The 22,964-nt window shown below is 46.2% G+C and overlaps 2 protein-coding genes across 13 annotated transcripts in view; one reads left to right on the top strand and one right to left on the bottom strand.

The window, feature by feature from the left end:
• Positions 1-21,228, bottom strand: part of FLRT1 (fibronectin leucine rich transmembrane protein 1) — a 113,045-nt gene extending 91,817 nt beyond the window's left edge. Inside the window, exon 1 of one of the 2 annotated variants that reach the window (XM_087913666.1) lies at positions 20,881-21,228. The gene's annotated coding sequence lies outside the window, so the exon portion shown is untranslated. The remainder of the gene's footprint in view (positions 1-20,880) is intronic. The other variant, XM_087913665.1, reaches the window with a different exon arrangement.
• MACROD1 (mono-ADP ribosylhydrolase 1) overlaps positions 1-22,964 on the top strand; it is a 195,053-nt gene that overhangs the window by 111,703 nt on the left and 60,386 nt on the right. The window lies entirely within an intron of this gene.

Raw genomic sequence — 22,964 nt, 5'->3', positions numbered from 1 at the left:
TGTGTGTGTGTCTGTTATTTGTCACATTGCATTCCCGAAGGCAGAAGGAAAGGTTGTTTCATAAGCAAAAGGGCTCCAGCGGGATTTTCCAAAAGCTTGCAAATGAGTTGACAGGCTAACAATTTGGGAAATTGGTTTCTTGGTCTGTTAGAGCCTCGCCTCTTCTGGGAAAACATGGTTGGAGAAGATTTATATAATTGGTTTCTGTGTGTCTGTCCATCCATGTGTCTTTTTATCCACCCATCTTCTACCTGTCCAGCTATTCATCTACCCATCCACTCATTCATTTACCTTCAGGTTACCAAATCTTTACTTGCCCTTGCACACACACACGCACGCACACACACACACACAATTTTTATTACAGCTACTTTTAAAAGGAAGTTAAAAAACAAATACTAATATAAGGTAAAGAAAAAGACAAATCAGAAAGCTAAAATTGCCAGAAAGGGGGAAAAGGTAAAAGAAAAATGGAAAAGAAAGAAGAGAGAAAGAAAGAAAGAGAAAGAAAGAAAGAAGGAAGGAAGGAAGGAAGAAAGGAAGGAAGGAAGGAAAGAAAGAAAGAAAGAAAGAAAGAAAGAAAGAAAGAAAGAAAGAAAGAAAGAAAGAAAGAAAGAAAGAAAGAAAGGGAGAGAGGGAGGACAAAGGAGTGGCTTTTGATCTTCACACTTCTTACAATTGTAACTTTTATCTCTTATTCTGGTTTGCAGCACTGTTGTCTTCTTTTTATAACCTAGCTTGTCTAATCGTCAAAACCATAAATCATACGTTCATTTTTTTCAACAGAACAGGGCAGAATAACAGAGTTGGAAGGGACCTTAAAGGTCATCTAATCCAACCTCCTGCTCGGGCAGGGAACCCTATACCTTTGCAGACAAATGGTTGTCCAATCTCTTCTTAAAAACCTTCAGTGATGGAGCAGCCACAACTTCTGGAGGGAAGCCAATCCCCTGATCAATTGTTTTCACTGTCAGGAAATTTCTTCTTAGTTCTCTCCTTGATAAGTTTTTTTTTTTCCTGTTTCATGCAAAAAATTCCATAAAGGACTTTTTTCAAGTCAACAATAAAGATAGACGTTATCTTTTCTCTGGTCCAAGAAATCAGTTTAAGCCATTTTGGCAAGTTTCATCCTTTTCACCAAGCATTCCTCCCTTGCGGGTGTTATTTCCACCTTTCTGGATACAATAATCTCACTGAAGTTACAATCTATTTTACCAAAATCTGAGATGTAAAGATTCAGATGACCACAAGGTGTAGCCAACCCCCTGTTCTGAACTGAAGATGGATGACAGCAGAAGAAGAAGAAGAGAGAACCAGTAGTGGAAATTTTGAGTCGTTTGGAGAACCGGCCAATCCCACCTCTGACTGGCCCTGCCAACCCCATCTCTCCTCTGCCTCCCGTTGAGTCCCAGCTGATCGGCTGGGTCTTCTTTGGTTGCCCTGCACAGGAGAACGGAGCTGGAAAGCAGGTTAGTGGAGTGGGGAAGGAATGGGGATTTTGCAGTATCCTTCCGCTACCACGCCCACCAAGCTACACTCACCAAGCTGCGTCCACAGAACTGGTAGTGAAATAATTTGAATCCCACCACTGGCCAACATACATCTGTGCTACAAAATTCCTGGGATCACCCATAAGTGCTCCATACAGAGGTCATAAAACAGCATTTGATGGGTTTTAGAGCTGTGGGAACCAAGGAAAAGTCAACTTTGTTTAAGCTCAGTTCTGGAGCCTTCAAGCCTACAATGAGTTCGCCCACCTCCTTTCTTGATTACTTCTGGAAATGGCTTGTTAACTGCTTTTTGGATATTAAGAACCTTCAGAACGACATTACACCGGGTGATTCTCCTTCAATCCTCGGTGAAGGAAATCTCATGTAAATTTTAAGAACTTGAAAAAAATAATAATGAAGTAAACAGCAAACGGTTGATTAAAATGTTGATTTTGGAATTATATAACGGACTAAGAGGCCTGCAAGATGGGAAATAAGGTTTTGAAATTAATTACAAGAATCCTTCCCGTGGGTTGTTTTAAAACCTATTAAAAATATATAAAGATTTTTGAATCCAAGTGTAAGAAATCTTCCCGTGGGAAAACGTTATGGATTAGAGAAGAAGGGGGGAAAAAAACATGATAAGAGGAGACATTGAAGGCTGGACACTAGAGGCAAACCATCAAGAGCTAAAGCCTGATAATTAAAGGAGAAAGGGCATTACAGGAGGGAGAAAAGGCATTTTAACTTTGGAAAAAGTCAAGGATATTAGGGAACAGTGCTCCCAGACGTTGATCTTGAGATTGTCTGCTACCATAAAAATGGATTTAAAAGAGGAAAGAGAAGGGGATACCAATGGGGATCAAGCTGTTTGGGATTTGGATTTTAATTGACAAGTCACAAGAAGGATAGAGAAAAAGGCTGGATGTGAAAATGGAACTGGCTGGCGTCTCCATACCTAGAAGGGACACTTGAATAATAGAAGTGACTAATAATCCATCTGCCGCATTTGCTCGTTTCAAAAAATAGCAGGTAACAAACAAGCATTTTTTCTCTCCCATCGAGAAACGTTCACCCTGCCTGGCACCCCCGTTTCTAGCGCCAAGCCAAGATACAGATAGTCCTCGACTTAACAACTGCAGTGGAGAGCAACATTTCTGTTGCAAAGTGAAATATTGGTGAGGTGAGTTTTGCCCCGTTTTACAACTTTCCTGGCCACAGCTCTTAAGCAAATCCTGCAGTTTGCGAAATTCGTAACACGGTTGCTAAGTGGAGGATCTGGCTTTTCCCCATTGACTCGTCTTGCGAGAAGGATGCCAAAAACGGATCACACGAGTAACCCGGGAGACTGTAACCGTCGTAAATATGAGTCGGTTGCTCAGTTTGATCACGCGACTTTGCATTGGTTTAAGAGGAAGGGAGAGTATACAACACGGTTGGAGAGAGGCTATCCCACCAGAGGGCAAAATCCCTCCCTCTGAATGCTTTTCAGCCTTTTCTGCTCCTTCCCAGGCAAATCGGCCAAGTCTGGGAAGATTCCTGTGAAACAGGCACAAAGCAGTAAAGTAACTAGTTTGAACTCTTTTGTGTGGGTGTGTCTGCTTGCTTGCGCTTGGCCAACACATATCAAATGTCAGGAATTGGATGCAGACCAGATGGACGTGAGGAAGGGAAGGGTATCTTCTCAGCAGATCTCTCTCCTTACGTGATCCCTGGGGGGAGATCTCTTTGGAGAACCCCTTAAGCCACTTGCGACCAATCTGTGGTTTGCAAGGCCCCCCGTCAGCTATAATTCACACGCCCAGGAGAAAAGATGAAGTAGAGATCCACCTTCTCCCAAAGGCGCTTTTCAAAAGGCAACTGAACTTTCGTTCTTTTCAGTTATGGCCAGAACCGAAGAAGCTTCTAGGATGAGTAGTGAAATGTCTTCAAAGAAAAACAAGAAAGCCCAGTTGCCTTTCGAAAAACAGTTTTTGGAACAGCTGTGACCTGGAAGAGTGAGGCTCTCCATAGAAAAAAATCACCTTCTCGAGAGAAAAGATCCTCTCTGCAGATCCCCAGATGGATGAAGGCTGGGGAGAAAGTAGACATGAAGGGCTTTGCACCCCAAAAGTGGCTTGTCAGAGCCACAGAGTAGCAACACCCTGCTTGGAAATGGCGTCAAGACAGCTTACAATTGAAATATGGGCCGATGCCACCCCCTTTGTGCCTGGCTCCAATTAACTGCTTCATCTCTTCCCCAATTAAGTCTTTTCTTTCTTTCTTTCTTTCTTTCTTTCTTTCTTTCTTTCTTTCTTTCTTTCTTTCTTTCTTTCTTTCTTTCTTTCTTTCTTTCTTTCTTTCTTTCTTTCTTTCTCTCTCTCTCTCTTTCTTTCTCTCTCTCTCTCTCTCTCCCTCTCCCTTTTCCTCCCCACCCCCCCAGCTTTTCCAGTGTGTCAATTTTTGCAAGAAATTGCAAAAACAGTTCATTAGCAACCTAGCTCCTTGCTTGATTTATCCGAGCTGCATCAGGGCTTGGGGGGAGGGGGGGGGGCTGCGAGGGGAAAAAAAAATGTGACGTCTTTCAAACGACAATAATCGCAGGAGCCGTTTGCAAGCAAGTGAGAAGCTGGGTGCCAAAGAGGGAGGCGGCTTCGGAGCGAATTGGGGAGCTGCCATCCACTTTTCTTGGCTTTAGACTGTAAGCCTCCCTAGAACCCCAGTTCCTTTCTTGGTCTTTTTTTCTCTTTCTCTTCCTTCCAACCGTTCAAGATGGCATAGGGTCAGGTTACTCGAAGGAGCATCTGCTTCCCATTCTGATTTGATCCTGCAGAGTTGGTGCCTTCTGGGCTCCTTCGACTAAACAAGGTCATCTATCAGGACCCAGGAAGGGCACCATCTCTGTAGCACCACCTGCCCCCAGAATGAGCTTCCCTCTGGGATCTGGTTGACACTTCGTTCTTGCTTAGAAGACCTGTGATTACCTGGATCTTCATTTTGGTGTGTGAGTGAGTAAGACCTCCCATTCTGATCTTCAGAAGATGCCCATCGAATTCCTTGGCGTGGTTCAGAAGAGCCAACTTCAGGCAGTTTCCACAGTCTGGCATTTTCCAGATCCGTCTTTCTGCCCCTTGGCTGCTTGAAGAGACAACAGGTGGACTTCAGCGTCCAGATTTCCCCAACTGGCTCCTTGAACCCACAGCTTTGCTCCATTCACAGAATAAACCGAAACATAAATTAATCCAAAGGGTTACCACGACTTCACTCAGTCACCCCCAAAAAACTAACCAAGGTCAACACGTGGAAACAAGGCATCCATTAGATCAGTGTTTCTCCACCTTGGCCAGGGTAGCCTTGATGATGGGTGGATTTGAAGATGAGTGAACTTGAAGATGGATAGACTTCAACTCCCAGAATTGAAGATGGATGTACTTCAACTCTCAAAATTGAAGATGGACGAACCTCAATTCCCAGAACTGAAGAAGGCTAATGTTCAACTTCCCAAATCCCCAGGCTGCTTGCTGTCTAAAGAATTCTGGGAGTTGAAGTTTAGCCATCTTCAAGTGGCCTTGTTTGAGAAACAGTCTTCCAGATGCTTTGGGTTGACTATCTCCCTCATTTCCAGATGTGGCAACCAACCAGATGCCTTCAGACAGTCAAAAATCCTACGCCTTTCTCCCCTGATTCCTCTCCCCAGCAACCGATATCCAGAGATGCACTACTTCTGAAGAGAGTGCTACTCTCATTTATCCGTCCTGTTGTTAGCTTAGGTAGTTTTCCAATGATATTTCCCATAATCTGTTTAAACTCCCAGAGGGTTTACTTTTAAACCAAGATCACAGTAAAAGTATCTGAAAAAAACAGAGCGGTGAACATCAATGCAGCGACGAAGGCAAAAGTTGTATTCTGCTGTGTCCAATTCCTCGATAAATTCCCATCGATAAGCCAGAAGCGTCACTAATCTCCCTTCCTCCTGAAAAGATTCCGGAACCCATTGTAGCCACCGTCCTATTCCTAAATGCTATTTACTCAGATCTTTACAGCTGTTCCCTCACTGAAGGGCTTCTAGCTCCTCTCCTTGTGTTTTGTTTTGTTCTTTTGTTATACATATTCCAGCAGCTGTTATTAAATTCCCAACACGCACAACGTGTGTTATCTTTTAACAAACCCAATAAGCAACAGCACGTCGCTGGCTGCGGTAGAGAATGCCCCATTGCCTTTGTAATAATTCCCAGTATTGATTTCCAATAGGTCTTTTTCTTCCTTTTTCCTTTTTTCTTTCTTTCTTTCTTTCTTTCCTTATTGCAGCCCCCGGCCATGGCGAGGGCCTGGAAAAACCACACAGTCAAAGGAGCTAATTGCACTCCGCGCTCGGTGTCATATATTTCTGGAGTGTGTTGGAAATTACGAAAAACCTTTGCATTACAGTGCAGCTTCATACGCCGACACCAATCCATACATCCAAATATGGTTTTTCCAAGCTGCCTTTAATTCCCATCATGCCCCAGTCAATACATGGTAGTCCTTGACTTAACAACCAGACAATTGAGATCACAATTTCCATTGCTAAGCGAGACGTCTGTTATAAGTGAGTTTTGCCCACATTTGCGATTTTTCTTGCCTGCGTTGTTCAGTGAATTGCAGCCATGGGCAAGTTAGAAATCTGGTTGTTAATAGAATAGAATAGAATAGAATAGAATAGAATAGAATAGAATAGAATAGAATAGAATTCTTTATTGGCCAAGTGTGATTGGACACACAAGGAATTTGTCTTGGCGCAAATGCTCTCAGTATACATAAAAGAAAAGATACATTCGTCCCGAGTCAAGAATCATCAGGTACAACACTTAATAATTGCCATAGGGTACAATAAGCAATCAAATCATACTAGGAAATAGTCCATATAAATCATAAGGATACAAGCGACAAAGTTACACTCATATAGTCACAAGTGGGAGGGGATGGGCAATAAGGAGTGATGAGAAGATTAACAGTAATAGTAGTGCAGACTTTGTAAATAGTTGAACAGTGTTGAGGGAATTATTTGTTTAGCAGAGTGATGGCGTTGGGAGGAAAAACTGTCCTTGTGTCTAGTTGTTCTGGTGTGCAGTGCCCTATATTGTTGTTTTGAGGGTGAGAGTTGAAACAGTTTATGTCTGGGATGTGAGGGGTCTGTAAATATTTTCACAGCCCCCTTTTTGACTTGTGCAGTATATAGGTCCTCCATGGAAGGCAGGTTGGTAGCAATTGTTTTTTTCTGCAGTCCTAATCACTCTTTGAAGTATGTGTCTGTCCTGTTGGGTTGCAGAACCAAACCGGACAGTTATAGAGGTGAAGATGACAGACTCAATAATTCCTCTGTAGAGGAATTTAGTGGATCTGGATTCCCCATTGAGTTTGCCTGTCAGATGGGCGCAAAATGGGATCATGTGACTCCCCCAGGACACTGCGACCGTCATAAATATGAGTCAGTTGCCAAGCATCCAAATATAAGTCACGTGACCATGGGGGGTGCTACAACAGTTGTACGTATGAAAAATGGCCGTATGTTATTTTCTTCAGGTTGTTAATTTGGACAGACGCTAAATGAACTGTTGAAAACAGAATTATCTGTAGACCCACAATGCCACCATTGGCGTACCCACAATGTCCCAGTCAACATACCATATCCGATGAAAGTTAATCTTACAGCAGAGCTGAAACCAGGCTCAATAGCAGGAACTACAAGAGGGGTCTTGGACAACCAGCTAAATAGGAGCCAGCCATGTGCAGCAGCAGCTCAAAAAGCCAATGCAATCCTAAGTTGCATTAACAGAGGGATACAATCGAGATCAAGGGAGGGACTAATACCACTCTATAAAGCCTTAGTAAGGCCACACCTAGAGTACTGCATCCAGTTTTGGCCACCATATTATAAAAAAGATGTTGAGACTCTAGAAAAAGTACAGAGAAGAGCAACCAGGATGATTAGGGGACTGGAGACTAAAACATATGAAGAACGACAACAGGAACTGGGCTTGGCTAGTCTACTGAAGAGAAGGACCAGGGGAGACAGGATAGCAGTCTTCCAATATTTGAAGGGCTGCCCCAGAGAGGAGGAAGGGGGTCAAGCTATTCTCCAAGGCACCTGAAGGCCAGACAAGAAACAATGGATGGAAACTGACCAAGGAGAGATTTAACTTGGAAATAAGGAGAAACTTTCTGACAATGAGAACAATCAACCAATGGAACAGAAGTTGCCCTCGAAGTTGTGGGAGCGCCATCACTTGAGACTTTCAAGAAGAGATTGGACTTCCATTTGTCAGAAATGGTGTAGGGTCTCCTGCTTGGGCGGCGGGGTGGGGTGGGGCGGTTGGACTAGATGACCTATAAAGGTCCCTTCCAACTCTGATTATCTATTATCTGTTATCTGATAGGTGTCAAACCTTGGCAACTTTCTCTGTTATCTTGTAGGTGTCAAACCTAAGACCTGTAGACTTCAACTCCCAGAATTCCCCAGCCAGCCACAATCTTTCTTTTTTTGTTGCAGTTGTTATGCAAATCCCTGTAATTGTTAAATGAATTGTGCAGTTGTTAAGTGAATCCAGCTTCCCCCATTGACTTTGATCGTCGGAAGCCGGTTGGGAACAGAGGTGGGATTCAGCCAATTCAGACCAGTTCTGGAGAACCGGTAGTGGAAATTTTGAGTAATTTGGAGAACCAGCCATTCCCACCTCTGACTGGCCCCGCCAACCCCATCTATTCTCTGCCTCCCAAGTCCCAGCTGATGGGCTGGGTCTTCTTTGGTTGCTCTGCACAGGAGAACGGAGCTGGAAAGCAGGTTAGTGGGGTGGGGAGGGAATGGTGATTTTGCAGTAACCTTCCCCTGCCACGCCCACCATAACAGGTAGTAAAAAAATTTGAATCCCACCACTGGTTGGTCACTAAAGGTGATAACCTGGACCCCGGGATGCTGCAACTGTTATAAATCTCATCTGTTTGCCAAGCACCAAATTTTGATCATGTGACTGTGGGGAACGCTACGGCGGTCATAAGTCTGAGGACCGGCCTGAAGTCCTTATTTTGGGGGCTGTGACTTCAAACGGATGCTCAACGAATGGTTGTGAGTTGAGGACGGGATTATATTTTGCTCCCTTTCCTAGTCCTGCCCAGAATGTAGACAGAAATCTCACACCTCTAGGGATAAAGGGTAGGTCTGGATGACCTCATGGGTCTCTCATTCTAACAGTACAGTCGAAGATATCACCCAGCAATCTCTCTTTCCCAACTTAGCTGGGTTTTTTTTTTCTCTTTCTCTCTCTCTCTCTCTCTCTTTTTAAAGAGCGGGAGGGGGCAGACATGCCAAAATAAGCATTTTCCACAGGCCCCTCTTGTCTCTCCCCTTGTTTCCGATCACGGAAACGTTGCACAAAAGAGCCAAGTGTGATAGTGTCGGCAGCTACAATAAGCAAACGAGGAGGGAAAACAACTTTGCACTCTCAAAAGAGAGATTTTGGTACAAGGCCAAGCGTACAACTTGAAGAGGAGGAAGCGGAATTCATTCTTTGCTTCTAAGTGGTTTTTTTTCTTTTTCTTCCTGAACCAAACAATTTGAGTTCAAAACAGAAAAACTTGGGGGGGAATGAGCAGCCCACTCCAAACTGCTTTTTAAAAAAAATACAGGCAGTCCTCAATTTACGACCACAATTGAGTCCTGGATTTATGTTGCTAAGCAAGAATTGAGTGAATTTTGCCCTATTTTATGACCTTTATTGCCACCGCAGTTGTGGAGTTACAAACACGGTCGTTAAGTGACTTTGCTTGTCAGGGCGTTGCCAAAGGGGTTCCCGGGACCCCAAGACGCTACAACCGTCATAAATGTGAACCAAACGATCACAGCTACAATACGTCCGGATGTAAATCACGTTTGCGGTGGGAACGGTGCAATGGTCATAAGTGTGAAAAACGGTCCTAAGTTGCTTTTTTTTCAGTGCTATAACTTGGAATGGTCGTTAAGCAAACTATTGTAAGCCAAGGACCATCTGTTATTCTCCATCCAGTTCTGCCTAGGTAAAAGCCCCAAAATAGATTTACCTGTGGAGGAATCCCAATGACCTTTTCTGGTTTAAGGAAACAGGTGACACATAACTGATAATGGAACAAGAAATCAAAAACAAATAGACGGTTTCTGAATAAAGTAAACAATGCCGTTATTAACCCAGCAATTATTTATATTATTTCACTTTATTTAATCTCTTATTTAAGCCACCCAATGACACTGGACGGCTTAAAATTCTAAAAACAATTAAAACACTATCCACAAAATGAATAAATAACATTTGCAGCCTTACAGAAATCCGTCTGCTTGGGGTTTTTTGATTTTGTTTTGGTTTTTTTTGCTTTTTAATTTGCAGCATGCTTCTTTATTTATAATGCCGGTTTAAAAGGCCACCCCAACTCAACGTTGCCTCTTTTTTTAAAGAGTCTGACACATTTTGGCAAAAGGAACCGATCGAGTCAGAAATCCTGATTTTGCTCAGATGCCGATCTGATCGGGAAAATAATAATACTAATAATAAATAGAAACCGCCAAGCATAGTGCCTCTCTCAGGCTTAGAACTCCCACACGCAAGGAGGTGGGGTGGGTGGGTGGGTGGGTGGAAAGTTCCTTTAATCAAGTTGCCAGCCTAATAAGCAATTAAACCCGTAAGTGAAGAAATGAATTGTGAGCCTGGAGAACAGAGTTGCAGTTTTAATGAAGGCTGTATGGAATTAAATGAGCAGGAACCGGCCATCCAGGAATCATGAATTTCCCAAGGCAGAAAGCTAGCCAGGCTAAACGGTTCTGTTCCTGATTCTGCCTCTGCTAGAACAGAACAGAACAGGAAGGAAGGAAGGAGGAAGGAAAGGAGGAAGGAAGGAAGGAAGGAGGAAGGAAGGAAGGAAGGAAGGAAGGAAGGAGGAAGGAAGGAAGGAAGGAAGGAAGAGGAAGGAAGGAAGAAGGAAGGAGGAAGGAAGGAAGGAAGAGAGGAAGGAAGGAGGAAGGAAAGAAGGAAGGAAGGAAGGAAGGAAAGAAAGAAGGAAAGAAGGGGAATGGAATGGAATGGAATGAAGGAAGGAAATGGAATGGAATGGAATGGAATGGAACAGATAATCCTCAACTTTTGGTCATAACTAAGGCCAAAATTTCTGTTGCTAAGCAAGACAGTTGTTAATTTTGCTACCTTGCTTGCCACGGTTATTAAGTAAATCACTGCAGCTTTTAAGTTATTAAAACGGTTGTTAACGTCCCCCCCATCTTAAAACAAGCTGACTGGGGAATTCTGGAAGTCCAAATCTGCCTTCCTTAAGGCCTGTGTCAGTTGGAGAATTCTGGGAGTTGAAGTCCACCCATCTTAAAGCAAGCTGGCTGGGGAATTCTGGGGGTTGAAGTCCACCCGTCTCAAAGCAGCCCAGGCTGAAAAACTGCCAATTCACCCTCCCTCCACCATCCCAAAAAATTTTGGTGAAATGGGACACCCAAGAAAAGCTTATGGTGTCAAAACTAGAGTAGCAGCCGCGGACTTTTGTTGACATCCCCTGTCCTGGGAGTGGGGTGGGGGGGTGGCAGGGCAGAAGCCCTCCCCGTTATCAGCGACATTGGCTTTGGGGCGCCTCCCCCTCCTCTCCACGCCTTCCCTGGCAGCCTTTCTCCCTGGCACCGCTGCCCAGCCGGGGCCTTTTTCCTCCTGCCTGTCTTCTCTCCAACAGTAATGATCATCGTTCTGGAGCCCGGGGAGGGCCGGCCTCACGCTTTGACGTGCCAATTTGTGCAAAGTGCGCACATTATGCAAATGTTATTAGGATTATTTGATCTTGCAAAATCTCGCCACCTGATTTATTAGCCGCAAATTGCAGTCGGTGTCAGCAGACGGCAGGTCCGTGGCAGTTCTTGGCAGGTAGCTGGAAGAGGGGCCTATGCCCAGCGTGCCAGTGGGGAGGAAGGGCGGGGGGGGGACACGACAGAAAATGGGGCAGAGGGGCAAACCGAAGAAGCTCAGTCGCAGGTTCAACAAGCCGAGAATGAGATGATTGACATGCTGCCTGTCTTGAGTTGAGAGCTGGAAGCTAGATGGCCAATTAAACTGGATTCGCTCATCCCGCCAGTCTGGGCTTCTCCTAACCATGGCTTGTTGACTCAGCCACAGTTGGCTGGATTAGCCCAGGAGGGGAGCGCAAATGAAACAAAGGCGGTTTTGACATGTCTGCCCCAGAACAGATCAGATTCGATGTAGGAGTGAGATTTATTTGTAAAGTTCATGCCTTTGTGGTGCCTGCCTGCCTATCTATCTATCTATCTATCTATCTATCTATCTATCTATCCTTTCTCTCCTCTCTTCTTCTTTCCCTTCTCTCTCCTTCCTTTCTTCCTCCCTCCCTTGCATCTGTCTGTCTGTCTGTCTATCTCTATCTATCTATCTATCTATCTATCTATCTATCTATCTATCTATCTATCTATCTATCTATCTTATCTATCTATCCTTTCCCTCCTCCCTTCTTCTTTCCCTTCTCTCTCATTCCTTTCTTCCTCCCTGTCTGTCTGTCTGTCTGTCTGTCTGTCTGTCTGTCTATCTATCTATCTATCTATCCATCCATCTATCTCTATCTATCTATCTATCTATCTATCTATCTATCTATCTATCTATCTATCCATCCATCTATCATCTATCTATCTATCTATCTATCTATCTATCTATCTATCCATCCATCAATCCATCTATCTATCTATCTATCTATCTATCTATCCATCCATCCATCTATCTACCTATCTATCTATCTATCTATCTATCTATCTATCTATCTATCTATCTATCATCCAACTATTTAATTTATAAGTTGCCCATCTCACTATTCAGAGTGACTCTGGCCTTAGCCATGTGGGTGGCATTTGCTCTTCGTTTGCCGAACCAAGCCACACTAAATCTGAGGCAAGTTCGAATCTGCAGTCCCCTGTTCCCTCCCACAACATCATTGCTAGAACCGGCAGGTGAGCAAACAATGAGGACTAGAACTAATCCTAAGAAGGGCCCCGGTTTCCCAGTCACCTTGAGGTAGACTGTTCCTGGACCTGGAAGTTTCCTGCGCTTTCATGTGGAAAGGAGCTTCCTGATTAGCCAATTGTGAATCTTTTTGGGGGTGGTGTGTGTTTGTGTGTGTGTGTGTGTGTGTGTTTAATCTTAACCGGCAGCAATCACAGCATCTTCCGGTGGCGACTTCCATGAAAGGATTTTGCATTGAGCCAAATAGTATTTCACGTTCGCCTCTCCTCCTCTCTTACTGCCACTCCGTTTTCACTCAAGTTGGCTACTCTCAGAGAGAAGGTCTTGTTATCAAATCAATCCCCTTCTCCAGCACGCAAAATGAGACCCAAGGCCCATCCGCAAGACCTTCTGGTCCTCAACTCCCTCCCTCCCTGGATACCTTCCCCTGGATGAGCAAAGCACGCGAGGCCGGGCACCGTTCACCAAGCGCCCGGGCTCTGCCGGAGGGGTGGAAGGGCTGGGACTTGGGGGCAAGGAGACTCTCTCTCGCCCCCCCCCACCCCCCCCCCCCCCGTTTTCTGTCCAGCGTCCCACCGCAGCAGAAGTGGGACCGCAGCTTCACCGAGGGCCTGATGCCAACCCACCGGGCCATTACATCAGCTGCAAACTCCCAACGGTGGAGAGAACAGAAGTAAACATGCTCCGATCCACCGCTTGCAAGCTCCCCCCTGCGGCCCTTTCTCCTCCTCCGCTCTGCCTCTGCTGAGTTAGAGGGACGAGCACGCACACGCCCACACCCTGGCAGGATTGACTACAGATTAGGAAGGGGATGATGGAAATTAGACACACACACACACACGCGTGTGTGCATGGACTTCCTCCATATACTTTGCTTTTTGTGGCTGGCCCCGTGACAGCTGGCCTGGCAATTTTGACTCTCTGACCAGCATGCCAAGATGCCTCTGGTGGGTTTTGAACGGTGGATCCCGGCATCCCTCCCCATTGCTCAATCCTGCTTGGGATATGGGGTGGGTCATCTGGTAGCCCCCATACAAGGCTCTAGAGAAGCTCAAATGCAGGCCCCCTCCAAGAGGAAGCAAGCTCCTGGCTGAGAAGCACCACTCTGCCTTCCCTCAATGGTGCAAATTACCAGAAACTGGATGGGTGGATTTCCACTCTCAGAATCTCCCAGCCAGCCTGCTTGAAGATGGGTGGACTTCACCTCCCAGAATCTTGAAGACAGCCTACTTTAAGATGGGTGGACTTCAATTCCCAGAATCCCCCAGACAGCCTACTTTAAGATGGGCGGACTTCAACTCCCAGAATCCCCCAGACAGCCTACTTTAAGATGGGCAGATTTCAACTCCCAGAATCCCCCAGACAGTCTGCTTTAAGATAAGTGGACTTCAACTCCCAGAATCTCGAAGACAGCCTGCTTTAAGATGGGCTGACTTCAACTCCCAGAATCCCCCAGACAGTCTGCTTTAAGATAAGTGGACTTCAACTCCCAGAATCCCCCAGCCAGCATGCTTTAAGATGGGTGGGTTTCAACTCCCAGAATCTCGAAGACAGCCTGCTTTAAGATGGGTGGGCTTCAACTCCCAGAATCCCCTAGACAGCCTACTTTAAGATGGGTGGACTTCAATTCCCAGAATCCCCAAGACAGCTTGCTTTAAGATGGGTGGGTTTCAACTCCCAGAATCCCCCAGTCAGAAATCCATACATCTTGAAATGGATGAGGCTGAGGGAGACTGCAGATGAGGGACCCTCCGTGATGCTTTGAAGCAGCAGAAGGCTGGACCACAAAAAAGCAAAGTGAAGACAAGGAAAAAAAAAACCCAAACAGGCTCAAAGTCCTCCTGGCCTCCAGTTATAGAGTCGGTCAAACCGTCTCTGGTTGCCGGATGGGCCTTTTGCCGGCGCCTGCCAGATTAGAAGCCTGCACAACAAGCGCGCCCGCCAGCCTAAATCCGGTTTAATAAGCGGATTATCCTGGCTTTCGTGGCTTAATCACACGGGGAAAGGGAGCCCACCGGGTTGCAGGGATCGAGTCTAGCGGCAAGTTCCCCTCCGCTGAATTTGTGGGACGGAAATACCTCCCTATCCTATCGCCTTTCCAGAGGATGGGAGTAAGGGTCAGGCTGGCAATCGGTGGGGATCCCACCTTCAGCTGGCAAAGGGGAAGCTCTCTTCTGCCCCTTGCATCGCGTAGTCACAGGTAGACTGCTCCTAACCAAGGAGGTTCCTTAGAGGCCTCAAAGGCTGTGGTTGACGTAGCCCCCTCAGTTCCCTCTTAGCGTCAGGAGTTTCCCCTCCGCGAGACTTTCCCCATTGGGGTCGGATCCCAAATTCTGCGGTTACAGCTAGTCCTCGACGTACGACCACCACTGAGCCCCCCATTTCCATTGCTAAGCGAGGCGGTTGTTAAGCTTTGCCCCATTTTACCCCCTCCTCGTCACAGCTGTTAAGTGAATCGCCGTAGTTGTTCGGTGAGCCACACACAGTTGCTAAGCGAATCTGTCTTCCCCTGCTTTGTCAGGCGGTCACAAAAAGGGGATTATGACACGACCGTCATAAATACGAGCCCATTGCCAGGCATCTGAATTTTGATCTGTGGTCACCCTAGGGATGCTGCGAGCGTCGTAAGCATGAAAAAAAAAAGGGCCATAAGCCACTTTTCCCAGGGCCGCTGTAACTTCATTTGGTCACTAAACGAACCGTTGTGAGTTGAGGACTTCCTGCATTGCACCATGGCCTGGAGGAATGTTTTTTTCCCTTTTTCCAAACCTGGCGTGCTGCAGAGGAGGGAGGAAGAGCACGGAAGGGAAATAGGAGAAACTGCTGGACAAAGCCACTCTGTGGGATGAACCCAAGCTCTGTGCGACCCCGAAGTTTGCTGCCTTCTCTGCCAAGGCTGCACGGAAGACAACCAGGCCCGTCTCGGCCTCTTGATCAGCACAGCTCAGAGTTACAAGACATCCCACCCAGATGCTCTGCTCACCATCTATGGCAGCCATATTCTAACCCTGGAAGCCTTTAAGAAGAGATTGGACAACCGTTTATCTGAAATGGTGGAGGGTTTCCTGCCTAAGGAGAGGGTTGGACTAGAAGATCTCCAAGGTCCCTTCCAACTCATTCTATTCTGTTCCATTCCATTCCATTCCATTCCATTCCATTCTATTCTACTCTATTCTATTCTATTCTGTATTCTGTATTCTTGTTCTATTCTATTCTTATTTCTATTCTATTCTATATTCTCTTCTTTACTCTTCTCTTCTATATTCTATTCTGTTCTTTCTATTCTATTCTATTCTATTCTATTCTATTCTATTCTATTCATTCTTATTCTATTCTATTTATTTTTATTCTATTCTATTCATTCTTATTCTATTCTATTCTATTCTATTCTATTCTATTCTATTCTATTCTGTTCTTATTCAACTCCTTATTCTATTCTATTCATTCTAATTCTGTTCTGTTCTGTTCTATTCTTATTCCTATTCCTATTCTATTCTTTATCTATTCTATTACATTCCTATTCTATTCTGTTTTCTATACTCTCTTCTTCTCTTCCCATTCCCATTCCCGATTCTATTCTCTTCTGTTATGTTCTATTCCCTGTCTTTTTCTTTGATTTATGGATGACCAGAACTGCATTTTGGCTTAAATGCTCTTGAAAGAGACGGAAAAGGAGAAAGAATGGAGGACGTTTTCTGCTTATCCACGTGATTTGGGCGCACGGGGTTCAGAGAGTCTCTGCGCCCACTCAGAAAACACATCACCCTTTGGAAGTTTGTACAGAGTTTCTCAACCTTGGTCATGTTAAGATGTGTGTGGACTTCAATTCCCAGAATTCCCCAAGTAACAAGCTGCTGAGGGATTCTCTTCGTTGAAATCCCCACACCCAAAGCTTGCTGGCTGGGGAATTCTGGGAGTCGAAGTCCACCCATCTTAAAATGGCCAAGATTGAGAAATAAAGCAGTAAACATTCTTGAGCGGAGTCTGAACTAGAGATTTTAGCAGTTTCGTGATGAAACTTAGTAGAGAGGTTTCCTTGTTTGATTTCTTGTCTAGATATGTTTCTATATTTGAGGCAGGGATCTCCTCCCATTTAAAAAAAAAACCAAACGCAGACACAAGCGTCAAAGTTACAAACAATGCTTTAAAAATTTGCCCAGAAAATATATCGGGCAGTTCAGAAAAATACAATGCTGCCAATAATACCAGTAAATACAGATGTTACTAATAATAAAGACAAAAGTGGTTGCTTTTCCCTGCAGCAGAAACAGATGCGCCCAAGGCCATTCCCATTGATATGTAATTGACTAATGAACAAGAAACAAAGGAATATTTAGATTGCAATCCTATAACCCTCTTGCCTCAAAATAAATATACGAACGAAGAACAGTTGCTGGAATTGGGTCTGTCTGGTTGAATGAAAAGAAGGACTACGGGTGATATGATAGCAGTCTCCCGATATTTGAAGAGCTGCCCCCAAAAAGGAAGGAGTCAAGCTATTCTCCAAGGCACCTGAAGGCGGGACAAGAAACAGTGGATGGAAGCTAAGCAAGGAGAGAAGCAAGGCGGAATTAAGGAGGCATTTCCTGACAGTGGGAACAATTCACCAGTGGAATGACTGAAGCTTTAAAGGAGAGAATGGACAACCATTTGACATAGGGTTTCCTGCCTAAGCAGAGGGTTGGACTAGAAGACCTCCTGGGTCCCTTCCAGCTCTGTTATTCTATTCTATGCTATGCTATGCTATGCTATTCTATTCTATTCTCTGCTCTGCTATTCTATTCTGCTTTCTATTCTATTCTATTCTGCTTTCTATTCTATTCTATTCTATTCTGTTTTCTATTCTATTCTATTCTGCTTTCTATTCTGTTCTATGCTATGCTATGCTATTCTATTCTGCTTTCTATTCTATTCTATTCTATTCTGTTTTCTATTCTATTCTATGCTATGCTATGCTATGCTATTCTACTTTCTATTCTATGCTATTCTGTGCTGTGCTGTGCTACGCTATGCTATGCTATGCTATGCTATGCTATTCTGCTTTCTATTCTATTCTATTCTATTCTATTCTATTCTATTCTATTCTATTCTATTCTATTCTATTCTATTCCATTCCATTCCATTCCATTCCATTCTAATCAAAAAATCACTCAATCAATCCCCAAATTGAATTCTGGCCAAGCTATATCAGTTGCTCCTTGCTTGTTCCTTCCTAAACTATCCAAACCCGGTTTTAAATGGAGGTACACTCCATACACAAAACTCCTACACACTTTCTCGTCTTACACACACACGCACACACACACACACACACACACGATGCATACACACATGCACACCCTGCCTCCCAGCCCCAAATCTCTTGAACATTTCCTCTGCTCCTTCCATTGATGATGACAGATGATGAAATACCCAAGAGCAGAGCAAGACTGCACACAAACACACCCCTGGCGCAACCCTCCCGGGTATTCCCCACCCGCCTGTTCTACTCCTCAGCTGCTGTGTTTACTTGGAAGCCGCTGCTGAGGCTGGCGAGGTGCACCTTTTTGGAAAAATCCGAGACCTTTCCCAGTTTGTCCGTGGGAATGTGGATTTGTGAAAAGTGAGCCACAGCTCACTTTTTTTGTTAAAATGACATCCCATTGGGAAATTATTCTGAAATCATTCGCCTGCTTTTTTGTTAGGGAGGAGTTTTAAGGAATGAGTCCCCAATTTTTGGAAGGAAGGAAGGAAGGAAGGAAGGAAGGAAGAAGGGAAAGAGGGAGAAAGAGAAAGGAAGGAGGGAGGGAGGGAGGAAGGGAGAAAAAGAAAGAAAGAAAGAGGGAAGGAAGGAAGGAAGGAAGGAAAGAAGGAAAGGAGAGAGAAAGGAAGGAAGGAGAGAGAAAGGAAGGAAGAAAAAGAGAAGGAAGGAAGAAGAAGGGAAAGAGGGAGGAAGAGAAAGGAAAGGAGGGAGGAAGGGAGGAAGGGAGAAAAAGAAAGAAAGAAAGAGGGAAGGAAGGAAGGAAGGAGAAAGGGGGAAGGAGGGAGGGAGAGGAAGGAAGAAAAGAAGAGAAAGAAAGATCTGTTTATTTCCCTTTGGGGTTGTTATAAACTTCTAAGTTAGGGCCCCATTTTTTTAGGGGATAAGTGTCCTTCCGCAAGTTCAGATTTCACAATTTCCCTAAATTGTAGGCTGAGCTTTATGCACGGTCACTCATTTTACAAACCAAGTTATTTCTGCTGTGAAGCATCTTGGAAGGGATCTCAAGGAGAGGAGATTCTCACTAAATCGCCTTCTCTCTTATTTTTCATTCTGCGTGTCCTTCTCCATCCAGTTTCCACAGGTTCCCCCAGAACCAGCCTGGCATGGACACCTGAGTGTTCAAGCATCCCTTACAAGGCCAAGCATTTGCACAAGCCAACTTCCGCCCCCCCCCCTCCCCTGCCCTTTGACACCCTCCAGATCCTATCATGCTGAAAAACTGATATTGTCCACCTGAAACGCCGAACCTCGGCTTCTTGGAGGGTGGGGATGAACTGATAAAATGAGAGAGAGAAAGAGAAAAAATGTGAAAACGATCAAACTGCAGCCCTAAAGTTCAAAGCTTGTTTCTTTAAAAAAAAAAACAGACATGTTTGAATGGGGGCTAGGGGGGAAAGAGGGGGGGTGAATCAAGGAACAGAACTCTGTGAAATAGATGGAGGTTTCATTTTTCAATCAGAATAGAGATGGAAGGGACCTTGGAGGTCTTCTAGTCCAGCCCCCTGCTTTAAGCGGGTTACGAGACAGAGATTCAGGCAGCTGAAAAGGATTGTGTGACGCTAACACAACATCTTGATCGAAAATTGACTCCTTTCTGATCTCCTTTTGGCTATTTCCACCCAGTGGCCTTTAGGTCTGTTGGCAACCATTTCCTCTAACTCTGTGAGATCCTGTGAAATCCGATGAGTTGTTTATTTAAACGGAGGCTCCGGCCCTCTTGGGGAAACTGGGGTGTGGATGTGTGTGTCTGTGTGTGTGTGGAGAGGCGAGGTGGCAGGGATGATAGGCCAAGATTAAAAACTGGGCTAATCCGATCCTCTGCCTCCGCTCTCCCTTCCCCATCTCAACTCATTGCAAGATCTCCTGTCCTTTAAACCTTGCCAACTTCCACTTTTGCTGCGTGAGTCCTTTCGCGAGGAAATTAATCTCCGCAGATTTGAGTCAGGAGAAAACAGGGGTCGCTTGCCCTTCCCCTTGCCCCAAATTTGCCCAGCGGACAGTGTCCCCCCGAAAAATCCCCCCTGGTGTAATCCGCCAATCCTCCTGGCTCACTTTGGAGCTTGGCAAACCCAGTTTTGCACACCTGAAGCGTGTGTAAGGGGCGGCCGGCGTACGGAATGTGCACGTCGAGGGCGGTTTGGCCCCCAAAGGGCCCTGAGATCAGAACACGGCTTTCTGTTTGCAACCACCCTGTTGGAATCTTTTTTAAAAAAATAAATAAATTAATCTAGATACCTGTCCAGATCTCAGTTATATATCCTCAGCTACCCGATCAAGGCTTCATATTTTTTGAGGTGTGGGACAAGGCACCACCGCATATCACTCAACACATATATAAACACAAGGGCTCGAATTTTGCAGCCGGTTCTTCCCTCGCACCCGACAAAAGCCCGTTGCTGAAAACAGATTGTTGGTAACATCCTTTGACTAAGCTGGTCAACGGTCGAGGCGGCGTCTTCCCTACATTTCGTTCACAGCCAACCTCACAGTCTCGAGCATCTCTGCATTAGTGTGCCAGTCTTGCCCAGGGACAGCCGCGGCAGAGATGCATGAAAATTTCACGGCTAGATTTGCCATCCCCGGCACCCTCTGCTATCTAGGCAAGGGCTATGTGCCCGGCCAAACTCCCTCTCCCTCTCTTCCTTCGCTGCCCATCCTGCCCTCCCTTCTCCAGGGAGGAAGAAGAGGAGTCAAGTCCAAAGCATCTCTCAGCGCAGCCGCCACACTGAAAAGGATTCGCAATTTTGGCACGGCACAGGGTGGGTGGGTGAGAATAAAGACGCCGTAAAAAAAAATAAAAAATACACTGCAAGAAATACCAATCTCATCCCTGCCTTGATGTATTCGCCACCGGCAGGCCAATCCAATATTTCACCCCAAATCAAAACAACTCTTCCCCAAAGAAGTCTCAGATGCCAATTTGATGCCCTCCGGAAAATTCCCAGGAGCAAACATTTCTTTCCTTCTTTCGTTTATTTCGACCAGCCATCCGTGCCATCTCGGTAAAAGGCAGCCACTTTGCAAGCTCATCCCTTCCTTTCCCTTCCCACCACCTCCACCCTTGGCAGAGCAAATCCTGCCAGCTCGGTGCCCCCCCCCCAAAGCCCTCTCCCCGTTGGCTGCCAGAGCTGTGCCAGGGGATAAAATTGACCTTGCCTTACCTGGTCAGGAGATTAGTCCAGTTGAGAGCGGGTAGACCGAGCCCTTCTTCTTTATTTTTTATTTTTTCCCCTTTCCTCCCCCGTTGGTAAAGTTTATGACGCCAGCCAGCTGCTTATTCCAGTGGCGAGAAGCAAATAACCAGGAGGGAAGGGAATTGGTGATGACACGGTGGGAGGGAGGGAGAGAAAGGGAGACCAGGGCAGGCGAGGGAAGGAGGGAAAGCGGGGATGTGAAAGGGGGAGAGAGAGAGAGAGAGAGGGAGGAAGAGAGAGAGGAAGGGAGGAAAATACCCCGCCAATGGAGGGCAGAGATTAGACCAGGGACATTGTTCCTGCAGAGAGCAGAAAGCAGCGAGAATGTTCAGGTCTCGGGCGCCTGTGTTTGTGTGTCTGTCTGTCTGTCTATGTGTGTGTGGTGTGTGTGTGTGTGTAAGCGTGTGTGCCTGCATGCCACACTCCGGAAGAGAGGATGCGGTGACACACAAACCGCCAGATGAGATCAAGAGCGCTGTTGGTTTGTGCTCAGCACCGCTGTTTTTTCTCGCCGCCGCCGCTGGTTCTGCTGCTGCTGCTGCCGCTGCCGCTGCTGCCAGGGCCTCGGCGCCGACCGGCTCGGTCCAAGCGAGACCTCCTGCGCCTTCAGCATCCTCTCTTCTTTGCTTTGAAGTGCATCCTTTGGCGGTGGCAGGGAGGGGACAGAGGACTGATGCTCTTCCCTCCTCTCTTCCCCGATGCCGGGGGGATTGGAAAGCCGGGATAAGGGAAAAGGGGGTGGGTGGGTTTGCCAAAGAGCAGGATTTGGACCAGGCAGGCTCCCTTCTGTCTCCCTGCAGGGCTGGATCCTTCCGGGGGGCTAAATTTGTGGGAGGGAGGTGGCGGCCTCGAGCCCCTTTGGATGCCAGCGAGGCGGCTGCGTGTCTTTGGAAGTCTGCCCACCCTGAGCAATAGGAGCCTCTGTTGAACTCACCCAATGCCCCGCTGAGGTCCAGAGGAGACCCTCGTCCAGGATGACAGGTAGTCCTCGACTTACGGCCACAGCGGTGCCTTGGTGCGGCTCAACGGATGTGTCTGGGTTAAGCGAGTTTTGCCCCGACATTATAGGGCTTTCGTTGCCACAGTCACCAAGTGGATCCCCACAGTTCTTAAGTTAGTCCCGCAGTCGTTAAGTGAATCCGGGTTCCCCGTTTGACTTGGTTTGCCGGGAAGGTCCCAAAAGGGGACCACGTCATCCCCGGGACACCGCGACCATCATAAGTAGGAGTCCGTTGCCAAGGGTCCAAATGTAAGTCACGGGAATGCGGCAATGGTCACAGCTGTGAAAAGTGGTTCTAAGTCACTCTTTTTTTTTTTTCCCCCAGTGCCGCTGTAGCTTTGAAAGGCCACAAAATGAACTGTTTTAAGTCGAGGACTACCTTATATTAACCCAGACATCCGTGACTCCCCCCCCACAAACTATGGGGACGTCAGTGAGAATCAGGCCTGGATTGTACTGGGTGGGTGGGGAGAGTGGAGTGCTTCGCTCGCACACACACACACACCCCAAATTCTGCTGTGTAACAACAACAACTGATACGGGGCTATTGTTCCCATTTTAGAGAAGGAGAAACTGAGGCTGGGAAAGATTGCTGTCCCTAGATGAGCAAGAGGAGGCTGAAGCAACCCCAAGCCTGCTTGGCTGGGGGATTCTGGGAGTTGAGGTCCATCCAGCTTAAAAGTCCCCAAGGTTGAGAGCCACTGCCCTGCAGGAAATTCGGAAGAGAGGTTTAGAATAGCAGGATAACAGAGCTGGAAGGGCGCTTGGAGGTCTTCTAGCCCAACCATTCCAGACAAGTGGCTGTCCAGTCTCTTCTTAAAAACCTCCTACAACTTCTGGTGGCGAGTAGTTCCCTTGGCTAATTGTCCTCACCATCTGAAAATGTCTCCTTATTCCTACATTGCTTCTCTCCTTGATCAGTTTCCATCCGTTGCTTCTTATCCTGCCTTCCGGTGCTTGGGGGAATAGCTCGACCCCCCCTCCCTCTTCTTTGGGGCAGCCCCTCAAATATCGGAAGCCTGCTATCGTGTCACCCCAATC

Source organism: Pseudonaja textilis, chromosome 16 (assembly GCF_049901715.1).
Source record: "Pseudonaja textilis isolate UNSWEBS1 chromosome 16, rPseTex1.2, whole genome shotgun sequence".
Lineage (NCBI taxonomy): Eukaryota > Metazoa > Chordata > Lepidosauria > Squamata > Elapidae > Pseudonaja > Pseudonaja textilis.
This window is presented reverse-complemented; position numbering and strand designations above follow the sequence as displayed.